The sequence below is a fragment of the Aegilops tauschii genome, chromosome 1 (genome assembly GCF_002575655.3).
Source record: "Aegilops tauschii subsp. strangulata cultivar AL8/78 chromosome 1, Aet v6.0, whole genome shotgun sequence".
NCBI classification, from domain to species: Eukaryota; Viridiplantae; Streptophyta; class Magnoliopsida; order Poales; family Poaceae; genus Aegilops; species Aegilops tauschii.
Window position 1 is genome coordinate 60,621 of NC_053035.3, and position 15,153 is coordinate 75,773.

Consider the following 15,153-nt stretch of genomic DNA (forward strand, 5'->3'; position numbering starts at 1 on the left):
TTGGCTTTTTTGAATCACTATGTGTCTATGCATCAAAATAAATTAGGTTAACAAAAAGTATTTTATAATATTCTTCATTTGTAGTGCTTTTTAATTTGAGGGTCATTTAACTCAAAAAATTATTAAAATAATCAACTAAGAATCTTTTAGAAAACTCTAATAGCAAAAACAATCAACTAAAAGGAATCAGTTAAAATATTTTGTTATGATCAACTAAAACAAAACTATAATATTCTTCAATAGCAAAAAGAATCAACTAAAAAGCTTTTATCAACCTCTAGTTATGATCAAAATAATATTAACTTAAAATTATATAAAATTTATGCAACTAAAATTATCGAAGTATTTTTGTTAAAAACTTTAATAGCAAAAAGAATTTTCATAAAGTATTTTTTGTTAAAAACTTTAATAGCAAACTAAAAAGCTTTTTATAAAACTCTAATAGCAAAAGGAATCAACTAAAAAGAATCAATTAAAATATTTTTGTATGATCAACTAAAACAAAACTATAATATTCTTCAGTAGCAAAAAGAATCAATTAAAAAGCTTTTATAAACCTCTAGTTACGATCAAAATATAATTTTAGAAAAAATAACATAAAAATAAAAAATGCCGCCTACTAGGCCACCACGGCCTGCATACGACTAGAAAACCCATCTATACATGGGCCAGGATGCAGGCCCGCGGGACAAGCAGGCCCAACATGCGAGAGAGGAACGTTAGGCATGTACTGCGTGCATTAGAGAGGAGCTCGAGAGGATAGCCGTAGCAGGGCTTATAAACCACTGCGAGCGCCTCACGCCAAGCGAGGTGGGACTAAAATTCGACCGCCCCGCGGCTATGCCAGTAAAAGGCCTTTAGTCCCGGTTGGTGGCTCCACCCGGGACTAAAGGCCCACCTTTAGTCCCGGTCCAAGCCACCAACTGGGACTAAAGGCCTAGGCTTCCCGCCCTTTCGCTTGGTGAAATTCACCTTTAGTCCCGGTTGGTTGCTCAGACCGGGACTAAAAGGGGGGCCTTTAGTCCCGGTTGGAGCCACAAACCGGGACTAAAGGGGGGGAGGCTATATAACCAGCACTTACCAAAATTTCCAATTTTCATCTGCAGTTTCCCCCTGGCCGTCAGGCTGCTGGACCTCGCCGTCGACACCCTCGTCGCGCCCCGCCCCTCGCTGATGCCCTCGCCGCGCCCTGCCCCTCTGCCCTCGCCGCGCCCTGCCCCTCTACCCTAACGCCGCCGCTCCCTGCGCCCCTGCCCTGCCCCGACGCCGCCGCGCCCCTGCCCCTACGCCACCGCTCCACTGCCCGACGCCGTCGGCCAGGTATACTCCCTCCACCCCTCTCCTCGCTCCTTCCTGTAGATCATAATCCACTCTAAGCTCTCTCTTCTCTCTGAATTCAACATGACATTGGATCATTTTTATGTGTACTTGCTGCTAGTAATTTTGTCATGCCATGATATGCCTTGATGTGAGTGCCATGAGCTTGCAAACATGCCTAGTTACTGCTTCTGTTTTCAGACTTGTTAATTTCACTGTCCTAAACTGTCTGTTATAAAACTTGCCAACTTTGCTTGTTGGTTGCTACTAATCTAGAACTCATATGGATATGATTCCTTCATGTGATTTGATGTTTGTTATGTGTACTTTGATGCCATGCTTTTGGTTGCTATGTTACCTTGATGTAGCTTGTTTAGTTGTTGCTCTCAAGTTGCTATCATGTTATATCTGTCATCCTGTTAACAGAATGTTCCATTTTATAAAATCCATAGTAAATGATCTGTCCATCATATGAACTTGTGCCAATGGAGTATTTGAAGATTTCTATGTCTACTACATGCTCATGTCAGTTTCATAAATTGTAAAATTGTTATGCTTGTTGTTATGTGCCTCCCAAGTCAGCATCATGATGTTGTTGTCAGCATTCCCAGTTTTTCAGTCTGAAATCTGTTATATCTTCTTGCCATGTTCTCTTGAAGCTACCATCATATCCATAACTCTTCTGAAGATGATCAGTAACCATGTTTTGTTGTTTGTGTTATGCTCTATCATTACATACCTTTTGATGCCATGTTCTTGCCCTGTAGCATATTTAATTCTTGCCTCCAAGTCTGATAATCTATTTTAACTTTGCAACTTGCCTTGATGAAACCCACTGATCTAGAGGTCATAAGCTCATGTTCAGTAAACATCATTTGTTATGTGCAACTAGCACTTCCATGCCATGCTTTTTCTTGCCATGTATAACCACTGTAGAATATTTATTTCTTGTCTCCAACATGTCATCAGATTAACACTGCTCATGTATGTACTCTGTTTTTCACCAAGTCATAATCTGTAACAGAACATTGCATTTTGCATTGATCCTATTAAAATAGTTCTAGTTCAACATGAGATTTTCAAAGTCTGAGAAATGCTCAAGTTCAACATGATCTATTTTCTTCTTCATAAAAAAATATATTTTTTGCCATGTCAAGCGTTGTATTTTGGTGACAAATATACTTCTTTTTACTAGGTTTTACTAGGTTTACTAGGTTTTTTTTACCATGCAAGCGCTACTATACTAGGGTTTTGGTGGAATTACAGGTTGTGGTGTTGCATCTTCGTGGAGTTGGTCCCTAATCGTCCCTCCGTTGTTCGACAAAAGGTGTCCATTTATTGTAAGTTGATTTTTGCTCATAGGATGATGGTTGGTTCATTTGTTGAGTTGTGTATTCATCCATGTGTAAAAATCTTGTATTCATCTTGTATTCATTTTGTATTCATCTTGTGAATAAATCTTGTATTGATCTTGTCATTAAAACATAAACCCGATATATAACTTTGATTTTGAGGCATATGAAAACACGAGAGACGAGGTCGTTAAAACATTACCCCAATAACTTCGACATGAGGAGGAGGGGTCGTTAAAACATAACCCTGATAACTTTGATTTTGAGGCATATGAAAACATGATTTGCACGTCGGACATGCATGAGAGAGGCGGTCCGCAAAGTATCCTCTCTCGAAAGATAGGACGAATCATCAGACACGAGGGGGGAGGAGTCCTCGACGATCGTCTGAAACTTGCTGTTATAAAACTTGTCAACTTTGCATGATGTTTGCCACTAATCCATTGCTCATATGCATTAATTGTTAGGTATGTACATATATTAATGCTTCTTTCTTGTTTTAGCCCTTCGGATCGAGCCAAACTTCTGCAAGGAGACGAGGCCCGAAGAAAAGGTTGGGCCAGGATGAAAGGTTCACGATCAAAGAAGTCGCTCGAGATGGCCAACCGATTGCTCCCAAGCGGAGCAAAGAAAATTTTGTAGATCAGTGGCGGAGTTATTGTTAGGGACAACGTCCCGATCAGCATCCAAGAATGGAATAAGAAAGACGGTGAAGTTTCTTATGTCCATGATAGACAGAAAGATGAACTTTGGAACTCGATGATGACAAATTTTAGCCTACCGCCAGAGGAGGATCCAAATAACCAAGTTATACAGCGAAAGGTCAAGGTATGGGATCTTAAGAAGATGGCAGAACTATTCAAGAACTGGAAGAAAAGATTGAACGATTTTGTCGACAAAGACGAGATTCCAGAATTCACCGGTCAATATGCGAAGATAAAAGATCACTGGCCCGCATTTGTGGCCTACAAGAAATGGAGAAAGCTAAGAAAATGTCACAGACAAATAAGCTAAATGTTGCAAAGAAGAAGTATCACCATTGTACGGGGTCTGCTGGCTACAGCAAAGCCCGACCTACGTGCGACAAAGCTAAGAACAACCTGCTTGCTAAAGGGGTCCAACCAGCGACATTGAACTGGCCCGATCGGGCAAGGACTTGGTTCTTCGGGTTTGGGGGAACTTGGGACCCAGAAATAGGGAAGTGTGTTTTCACGAAAGCTCAACTTCAAACACCTGTCATAAAGATTCAGGAAGCAATCAAGGATGTGCAGGAAGAGAGGTTCCATCTCGATAGAGAGAAAGATGAGCTGTCAAAGGCCCTCGGGAATCCTGAACACCCTGGACGAACACGAGGCACATCAGGCTCCATTCCGTGGAAGTATGGGTTTCCAGACAGCACTGGTTATAGAAGCCGAGGGAGAAAGAAGAAAGAGGAAGCAAACCGGATGCAGAAGATGGAAGAAAGATTATCGCTGCATGAGAAGAAACTAAAGGCATATACCAGTGAGCGAGCTTCTCAGGAGCACGAAGATCCTTCATTCGAAGCTACCCCACCATATCAGCGGAAAATAAGCGTGGCTTCCACGGAGCTTGTTCATCCTGATTACACGGCTCCTCGCTACCCCATGGATAGTATCACGGAGAATGAACATTGTGAGCTAATTGCGAAATGCCATAACCTAACCTTGAAGGTGGCGGTCGGCCATGTCTTACCTCCTCGACCTGATGGAACTTTCCATTTGCTCCGATTCCAGATGGCTTTGCTGTTGTCGGGGTGGATGAAATAATGAATGGATTTGAGGGGCTGGAGCTTGACTACCCAACAGGTGAAGGGGAGATTCATCTGGAAAATGCCTTAAGGACTACATGTCTATGGAGAAAGGAAAACATCTTGCTTCCAAACTGGACACCGCCTCAGCAGATTCAGCTGGAGGAGGCCACTAAGCAGACTCCTCATAGTCCAACTCTGCTATCTCCACTGCCTCAGTCACCTTTGGCGCATCAGCTGTCTCCGCCCCCTCAGCGGACTCCGGCGTAGGAGGCCCTCAGCAGAATCCTCCTCCTCCTCCTCAGCTGTCTTCGCTGCCTCAGCAATCTCCGCCGCGTCAGCTGACTCTGCCTCCTCCGCCGCTTCAGTGGACTCTGCCTCCTCCGCCGCGTTAGCTGACTCCGCCTGTTGGAAATATGCCCTAGAGACAACAATAAAGTGCTTATTATTAAATTTCCTTGTTCATGATAATCGTTTATTATCCATGCTATAATTGTATTGACTGGAAACTCAAATACATGTGTGGATACATAGACAACAACTTGTCCCTAATGAGCCTCTACCGGAGTAGCTCGTTGATCAAAGATGGCTGTGGTTTCCCAGCCATGGACATGAGTTTTCATTTTATAACGGGATCACATCTTTAGGAGAATGATGTGATGGAAAAGACCCAAACTATGAACGTAGCATATGATTGTATCAAGTTTACTGCTATCGTTTTATGCATGTCAAGTATATGTTCCTATGACCATGATATCATGCAACTCACTAACACCGGAGGAGTGCCTTCTGTGTACCAAACGTCGGAACGTGACTGGGTGACTATAAAGGTGCTCTACAGGTATCTCCGAGGGTGCCTGTTGAGTTGTCATGGATCAAGACTGGGATTCGACACTCCGTATGACGGAGAGGTATCTCAGGGCCCACTCAGTAATACAACATCGCAATGAGCTTGCAAGCAATGTGACTAAGGGGTTAGCCATGGGATCTTGCATTACGGAACGAGTAAAGAGACCTGCCAGTAATGAGACTGGACTAGGTATGGTGATACCGACGATCGAATCTCAGGAAAGTAACATACCGATGGACAAAGGGAACTGCATATGGGATTGTTTGAATCCTTGACATCGAGGTTGGACCGATAAAGATCTTCGTAGAATATGTAGGAACCAATATGGACATCCAGGTCCCGCTATTGGTTATTGACCGTAGAGGTGTCTCGGTCATGTTTGCATAGTTCTCAAACTCGCAGGGTCTACACACTTAACGTTTGGTGACGATATAATTATATTTGAGTTGTTATGGTTGTAACCGAAGGTTGTTCGGAGTCCCGGATGATATCCCAGATGTGACGAGGAACTCCGGAGTGGTCCGGAGGTGAAGATTGATATATAGGATGAAGGGCATCAGAGTCCGGAAGTCTTCCGGGGTTACCGGGTGATGACTAGGAGGACCGAAAGGGGTTTTGGGGCCCCCGGCAAGTGTTGGGGGCCTCATGGGCCAAGGGGAGGGGGCACCCCAGCCCACTAAGGGGCTGTGCGCACCCCCTCACTGTTGGAAATATGCCCTAGACGCAATAATAAAGTGGTTATTATTATATTTCCTTGTTCATGATAATCGTTTACTATCCATGCTATAATTGTATTTATTGGAAACTCACATACATGTGTGGGTACCTAGACAACAACATCTCCCTAGTGAGCCTCTACCGGACTAGCTCGTTGATCAAAGATGGGTATGGTTTCCTACTCATAGACATGAGTTGTCATTTGAGAACGGGATCACATCATTAGGAGAATGATGTGATGGACAAGACCCAAACTATAAACGTAGCATGTGATCGTGTCAAGTTTATTGCTATCGTTTTCTGCATGTCAAGTATATGTTCCTATGACCATGAGATCATCCAACTCACTCACACCGGAGGAGTACCTTGTGTGTACCAAATGTCGCAACGTAACTGGGTGACTATAAAGGTGCTCTACAGGTATCTCCGAGGGTGTCTGTTGAGTTGGCATGGATCAACACAGGGATTTGTCACTCCATATGACAGAGAGGTATCTCAGGGGCCACTCGGTAATACAATATCACAATGAGCTTGCAAGCAATGTGACTAATGAGTTAGCCACGGGATCTTGTATTATGGAACGAGTAAAGAGACTTGCCCTAGGGCACCCCTTCTCCTCCCTTCCCCCTATATATAGAGGGGTAGTGGGAGGGCAGCCACACCCATCTATGCCACGGCACTGCCCTCCCTCTCCCTTGTAGTCCATCTTCTTCACTGTTTGGCTTGGCGAAGCCCTGATGAGATTTATCCACCACCACCGCCACGACGCCGTCGTGCTGCCAGAGGACTTGAGCTACTACTTCACCATCGCTCGCTGGATCGAGGAGGTGAAGGCGTCATCAAGCCGCACGTGTGTTGAACATGGAGGTGCCGTCCGTTCGGCAGGCTGATCGGAGTTCGCGGGATGGATCGTGATTAGATCGCGAAGACATTCGATTACAACAACCACGTTTCTTAATGCTTCCGCTTAGCGATCTACAAGGGTATGTAGATGCAATCTCTCCTCTCGTAGATGTTCATCTACAAGATTGATCTTGGTGAGCGTAGGAAATTTTTTGTTTCCCATACAACGTTCCCCACCAGTGGCATCAGGAGCTAGGTCTATGCGTAGATGACATCACGAGTAGAACACAAAGGAGTTTGTGGGCGTTGATATTCAGATTGCTTCCTTCCTTGGTATTTTCTTGATTCGGTGGTATTGTGGGATGAAGCGGCCCGGACCCACTTTACATGTCCATGTACATGAGACTGGTTCCATCAACAGACATGTGACTTTGTTACATAAAGATGGCTGGCGGGTGTCTGTCTCTCCCACCTTAGTTGAATCGGATTCGACAAAGGCGGTCCTTGTAGAAGGTTAAATAGCAACATATCACCATTGTGGCTTTGCGTAGGTAAGAATCGTTCTTGCTAGATACCCATAGCAGCCACGTAAAACATGCAACAACAGTAAGAGGACGTCTAACTTGTTTTTGCGGGGTATGTTGTGATATGATATGGCCAAAGACATGATGAGCTATATTTGATGTATGAGATGATCATGTTTGTAATATTTTATATCGACTTGCATGTTGATGCATACGGCAACCGGCAGGAGCCATAGGGTTGTCTTTAATTATTGTATGACATGCGTGTCAATCATTAAACGATATGTAATGCTTTACTTTATCGCTAAGTGGTAGTAATAGTAGTAGAAGCATGGTTGGCGTGACAACCCCGATGGCGACACGATCATGGTGTCATGCCGGTGACGATGGAGATCATGCCGGTGCTTTGGAGATGGAGATCAAAAGCACAAGTTGTTGGCCATATCATGTCACTTATGATTTGCATGTGATGTTAATCCTTTTATGCATCTTATTTTGCCTAGGACGACGGTAGCATTATAAGGTGATCCCTCACTAAATTTTCAAGATAAAATTGTGTTCTCCCCAAGTGTGCACCGTTGCAAAAGTTCGTCGTTTCGAAGTACCACGTGATGATCGGGTGTGATAGACTCTACGTTCACATACAACGGGTGCAAGCCAGTTTTGCACATGTGAAACACTTGAGTTAAACTTGACGAGCCTAGCATGTACAGACATGGACTCGGAACACAAGAGACCGAAAGGTCGAACACGAGTCATGTAGTAGATATGATCAACATGGAGATGTTCACCATTGAGACCACCTCATCTCACGTGATGATCGGACTTGGGTTGGTGAATTAGTATTGTGTTACACTTGGACAACTGGAGGGATGTTGATTTGAGTGGGAGTTCTTAGGTAATATGATTAATTGAACTCATTTATCATGAACAATAGTCTAAGTTACCTTTGGAAATTTATGTTGTAGATCAATGGCTCGCGCAGTATCTCCCCTGAATTTCAATGCGTTCCTAGAGAAAGCTAAGCTGAAAGATGATGGAAGCAACTTTGTAGACTGGGCCCGTAATCTGAGGATTATCCTCGTGGCTGCCCAAAAGGCTTATGTCCTTGATGCACCGCTTGGTACGCCACCCCCTCCAGCAACTGCAGACGTTGTAAACGCCTGGCAGTCGCGTGTTGATGACTACTCAATAGTTCAGTGCGCCATGCTGTATGGCTTAGAGCCGGGACTTCAAAGGCGTTTTGAACGTCATGGAGCATATGAGATGTTCCAGGAGTTGAAGTTTATCTTTGAGAAGAATGCCCGGATCGAGAGGTATGAGACCTCTGATAAGTTCTATGCCTACAAGATGGATGAGAACGGGTCTGTTAGTGAGCACATACTCAGAATGTCTGGGTACTACAACCGCCTGGCTGAGTTGGGAGTTGAGTTCCCGCTAGAGGCTCTCACTGACATAGTTCTTCAATCGCTACCACCTAGCTACAAGATCTTTGTGTTGAAATATAACAGGGAAGGGATGAACAAGTTAGTCTCCGAGCTGTTCGCGATGTTCAAAGTTGCTGAGTCAGACATCCAGAAGGTGAATCAAGTGTTGATGGTGAATAAAACCACTAGTTTCAAGAAAGGCAAGGGAAAGAAGGGAAACTTCAAGAAGAGTAGCAAAGTAGTTGCTCCTCCTCCCGTGAAGAAACCCAAGGCTAGACCCAAGACGGAGACTGAGTGCTTCTATTGCAAGGGAACTGGCCATTGGAAGCGGAACTGCCCCAAGTATCTGGCCAACAAGAAGGGGGCCAACGTCAACAAAGGTACATATGTTATACATGTTAATTATGTGTACCTTACCAACTCTCGTTGTAGTGCCCTGGTATTTCATACCGGTTTGGTTGCTCACATTTGCAAATCAAAGCAGGAACTACAGAATAGATGGAGGTTGGCGAAGGACGAAGTGACGATGTGCGTGGGAAATGGTTTCAAGGTTGATGTGATTGCCCTCGGCACGCTCGCTCTTCGATTACCATTGGGATTAGTGATGAACCTGAATAATTGTTATTTAGTGCCTGTGTTGAGCATGAACATTATATCTGGATCTTGTTTAATGCGAGATGGTTACTCATTTAATGGTTGTTCTATTTAAATGGTTAATATCTTTTATGGTCATGCACCCATTTTGAGGGGTTTATTCTTATTGAATCTCGATAGTGATGATACACATGTTCGTAACATTGATGCCAAAAGATGTAGATTGATAATGATAGTACCACTTTCTTGTGGCACTGCCCCTTAGGTCATATTGGTGTAAAGCGCATGAAGAAACTCCATGCTGATGGACTTTTGGAGTCACTTGATTTCGAATCACTTGACATATGCGAACCATGCCTCATGGGGAAGATGATCAAAACGCCGTTTTCTGGAACAATGGAATGGGCAAGTGATTTGTTGGAAATAATACATACTGATGTGTGTGGTCCGAATAGCGTTGACGCGCGCGGTGGATATCATTACTTTCTCACCTTCACCGATGACTTCAGTAGATATGGGTATATTTAATGAAGCATAAGTCTGAGGCGTTTCAAAAGTTCAAGCAATTTTAGAGTGAAGTTGAGAATCATCATAACAAGAAGATCAAATTCCTACGATCCGATCAAGGAGGAGAGTATCTGAGTTATGAGTTTGGCAATCACTTAAGACAATGTGGAATTGTTTCACAGTTGATGCCACCTAGAACACCATAGCGTAATGGTGTGTTCGAACGTCATAATCGTACATTATTGGATATGGTGTGTTCTATGATGTCTCTTGCCGATCTGCCACTATTGATTTGGGGTTATGCGTTAGAGACAGTTGCATTCACTTTCAATAGGGCACCACATAAGTCCATGGAGAGGACGATGTATGAACTGCGGTTTGGCATGAAACCTAAGTTGTTGTTTCTCAAGGTTTGGGGCTGCGATGCTTATGTCAAAAGGCTTCAGCCGAAAAAGCTCGAACCAAAAGCGGACAAATTCGTCTTCATAGGATACCCAAAAGAGACGGTTGGGTATGCCTTCTATCTCCGATCCGAAGGCAAAGTGTTTGTCGCAAAGAACGGGTCCTTTCTCGAGCAAGAGTTTCTCTCGAAAGAATTGAGTGGGAGGAAGATAGAACTTGATGAGGTTGTTGAACCTTTACTTCAACCAGAGAATAGCGCAGCACAGAAAGATGTTTCTATGGCACCTACGTCAGTTGAAGAGGAAGCTAATGATGATGAAGCTTCGGATCAGGTTACTATCGAACCTCATAGGTCGACAAGGGTACATACAACTCCTGAGTGGTACGGTAACCCTGTCTTAGAGGTCATGTTGTTGGACAACGGTGAACCTATGAGCTATGGAGAAGCGATGGTGGGCCCGGATTGCAACAAATGGTTAGAGGCCATGAAATCCGAGATGGGATCCATGTATGAAAACAAAGTATGGACTTTGGAAGTATTACCTGAAGGGCGAAAGGCCATTCACAATAAATGGATCTACAAGAAGAAGATGGCCACGGACGGTAATGTCACCATCTATAAAGCTCGACTTGTGGCAAAGGGGTTTTCACAAGTTCAAGGAGTTGACTACGATGAGAATTTCTCACCCGTAGCGATGCTTATGTCCGTTAGAATAATGTTGGCAATAGTTGCATTTTTCGATTATGAAATCTGGCAGATGGATGTCAAAACAGCCTTCCTTAACGGTTTCCTTAAGGAAGAGTTGTATATGATGCAATCGGAAGGTTTTGTCGATCCAGAGAATGCTAAAAAAGTGTGCAAACTCCAGCGATCCATTTATGGACTGGTGCAAGCATCTCGGAGTAGGAATCTTCACTTTGATGAGGTGATCAATGCGTTTGGGTTTATAAAAGTTTTTGGAGAATCTTGTATTTACAAGAAAGTGAGTGGGCGCTCTATAGTGTTTCTAATATTATATGTGGATGACATATTGCTGATTGGAAACAATATAGAACTTTTGGAAAACGTGAAGGAATATTTGAACAAGAGTTTTTCAATGAAGGACCTAGGAGAAGCTGCCTTCATATTAGGCATCAAGATCTATAGAGATAGATCGAGACGCTTGATAGGACTTTCACAAAGCACATACCTTGATTAGATTTTGAAGAAGTTCAATGGATCGGTCCAAGAAGGGGTTCTTGCCTGTTTTGCAAGGTGTGCAGTTGAGTCAGACTCAATGCCCAACGACTACAGAGGATAGAGAAAAGATGAGTGTCATCCCCTATGCCTCCGCCATAGGATCTATCATGTATGCGATGTTGTGCACAAGACCAGATGTCACCCTTGCCATAAGTATGGCCGGAAGGTTTCAATGTAATCCAGGAATGGATCACTGGACAACGGTGAAGAATATCCTCAAGTACCTGAAAAGGACTAAGGAAATGTTTCTCGTTTATGGAGGTGATCAAGAGCTCGTTGTAAAGGGTTACGTCGATGCAAGCTTTGACACTGATCCGGATGACTCTAAGTCTCAAACTGGATATGTATATGTTCTGAACGGTGGAGCGGTAAGCTGGTGCAGTTCCAAGCAGAGCGTGGTAGCTGATTCTAGATGTGAAGCAGAGTACATAGCTGCCTCGGAGGCAGCGAAGGAATGTGTCTAGATGAAGCCGTTCATGACAAATCTTGGAGTTGTGCCTAGTGCACCGGAACCAGTTACTCTGTTTTGTGACAACACTGGTACCATTGCTCTAGCCAAGGAACCAAGGTTTCACAAGAGGACCAGACACATAAAGCAACGCTTCAATTCCACCCGCGATTACGGCAAGGAGGAAGACATAAACATTTGCAAGATACATACGGATCTGAATGTTGCAGATCCGTTGACTAAACCTCTTCCACGGGCAAAGCATGATCAACACCATAACTCTATGGGTGTTAGATTCATTACCATGTAATGCTAGATTATTGACTCTAGTGCAAGTGGGAGACTGTTGGAAATATGCCCTAGAGGTAATAATAAAGTGGTTATTATTATATTTCCTTGTTCATGATAATCGTTTATTATCCATGCTATAATTTTATTGATTGGAAACTCAAATACATGTGTGGGTACATAGACAACAACATCTCCCTAGTGAGCCTCTACCAGACTAGCTCGTTGATCAAAGATGGCTATGGTTTCCTAGTCATAGACATGAGTTGTCATTTGATAACGGGATCACGTCATTAGGAGAATGATGTGATGGACAAGACCCAAACTATAAACGTAGCATGTGATCGTGTCAAGTTTATTGCTATTGTTTTCTGCATGTCAAGTATATGTTCCTATGACCATGAGATCATGCAACTCACTGACACCGTAGGAGTACCTTGTGTGTACCAAACATCGCAACGTAACTGGCTGACTATAAAGGTGCTCTACAGGTATCTCCGAGGGTGTCTGTTGAGTTGGCATGGCTCAAGACTGGGATTTGTCACTCCGTATGACGGAGAGGTATCTCAGGGCCCACTCGGTAATACAGTATCACAATGAGCTTGCAAGCAATATGACTAATGAGTTAGCCACAGGATCTTGTATTACAGAACAAGTAAAGAGACTTTCCAGTAACGAGATTGAACTAGGTATGGATCTCGGGCAAGTAACGTACCGATGGACAAAGGGGACTGCATACGGGATTAGCAGAATCCTTGACATTGAGGTTCGATCGATAAGATCTTCGTAGAATATGTAGGAACCAATATGGGCATCCAGGTCCTGCTATTGGTTATTGACCGTAGAGGTGTCTCTGCCATGTCTGCATAGTTCTCGAACCCGTAGGGTCTACACACCTAACGTTTGGTGATGATATAAGTATAGTTCAGTCATTATGGTGGTTACCGAAGGTTGTTCGGAGTCCTGGATGAGATCCCGGACGTGACGAGGAACTCTGGAATGGTCCGAAGATGAAGATTGATATATTGGATGAGGGGTATTGGAGTCCGGAATTTTTCCAGGGGTACCGGGTGATGACCAGCATCATCGAAAGAGGTTTTGGGGGGGGCATGTGTTGGGGTGCCCATGGGCCAAGGGGAGGGGGCAAACCAGCCCACTAAGGGGCTGTGCGCGCCCCTCACCCTTTCCCACATAACCAGAAGGGGTGGGGGCGCTCCCCTAGGGCAGCCACCCCATTTGCCTTGGGGGCCAAGGCTCCCGGGGGGAAGGCGCACCAAAACCCATCTAGGGTTTCTCCCTAGTGGCCGCCGGCCCCCCTAGGGAACCCTAGGGCGCCCCTTCTCCTCCCGTCCCACTATATATAGAGCGGTAGAGGGAGGGCAGCCACACCCATCTATGCCACGACACTGCCCCCCTCTCCCTCTAGTCCATCTTCTTCTCTGATTGGCTTGGCAAAGCCCTGTTGATATTTCTCCACCACCACCGCCACCACGCCGTCGTGCTGCCAGAGGACTTGAGATACGACTTCACCATCACTCACTGGATTGAGGAGGTGACGGCGTCATCAAGCCATACGTCTGTTGAACGTGGAGGTGCCGTCTGTTCGGCACTTGGATCGGAGTTCGCGGGACGGATCGTGATTGGATCGCGAAGACGTTCAACTACATCAACCGCGCTTCTTAACGCTTCCACTTAGCTATCTACAAGGGTATGTAGATGCAATCTCTCCTCTCGTAGATGTTCATCTCCTAGATTGATCTTGGAGAGCGTACGAATTTTTTTGTTTCCAATGCAACGTTCCCCAACACTCACCCCATCCCACGTAGACAGAGGAGGTGGGGGCGCCCCCTATGGCTGCCAAACCCTTTTGCCTTGGGGGCCAAGCCTCCTAGGGGGTGCACCCGAAATCCATCTAGGGTTTCCTCTTGTGGCCACCAGCCCCCCCTAGGGAAACCCTAGGGCGCCTCCTCCTCCGCTCTTCCCCCTATATATAGAGGGGTAGAGGGAGGGCAACCACACCCATCTATGCCACGACACTGCCCTCCCTCTCCCTCGTAGTCCATCTTCTTCTCCGATTGGCTTGACGAAGCCCTGTTGAGATTTCTCCACCATCACTGCCACCACGCCGTCGTGCTGCCAGAGGACTTGACATACTACTTCACCATCACTCAATGGATTGAGGAGGTGAAGGCGTCACCAAGCCGTACGTCTGTTGAACGTGGAGGTGCCGTCCGTTCGGCACTTGGATCGGAGTTTGTGGGATGGATCATGATTGGATCACGAAGACCTTCGACTACATCAACCACGCTTCTTAACGCTTCCACTTAGCGATCTACAAGGGTATGTAGATGCAATCTCTCCTCTCGTAGATGTTCATCTCCTAGATTGATCTTGGTGAGCGTACGAAATTTTTTGTTTCCAATGCAACGTTCCCCAACACTCACCCCATCCCACATAGCCAGAGGAGGTGGGGGCGCCCCCTAGGGCTGCCAAACCCTATTGCCTTGGGGGCCAAGCCTCCTAGGGGGGGCACCCGAAATCCATCTAGGGTTGCCTCTTGTGGCCACCAGCCCCCTAGAGAAACCCTAGGGCGCCTCCTCCTCCGCCCTTCCCCCTATATATAGAGGGGTAGAGGGAGGGCAACTGCACCCATCTATGCCACGACACTTCCCTCCGTCTCCCTCGTAGCCCTCTTCCTCTCTGTAGTGCTTAGCGAAGCTCTGCCGAGATTTCACCACCACCGCAGCCACCACACCGTCGTGGTGCCGGAGGACTCGAGCTACTACTTCACCATCGCTTTCTGGATCGAGGAGGCGAAGGCATCATCAAGCCGTACATGTGTTGAACGCGGAGGTGCCTTCCGTTCGCCACTAGGA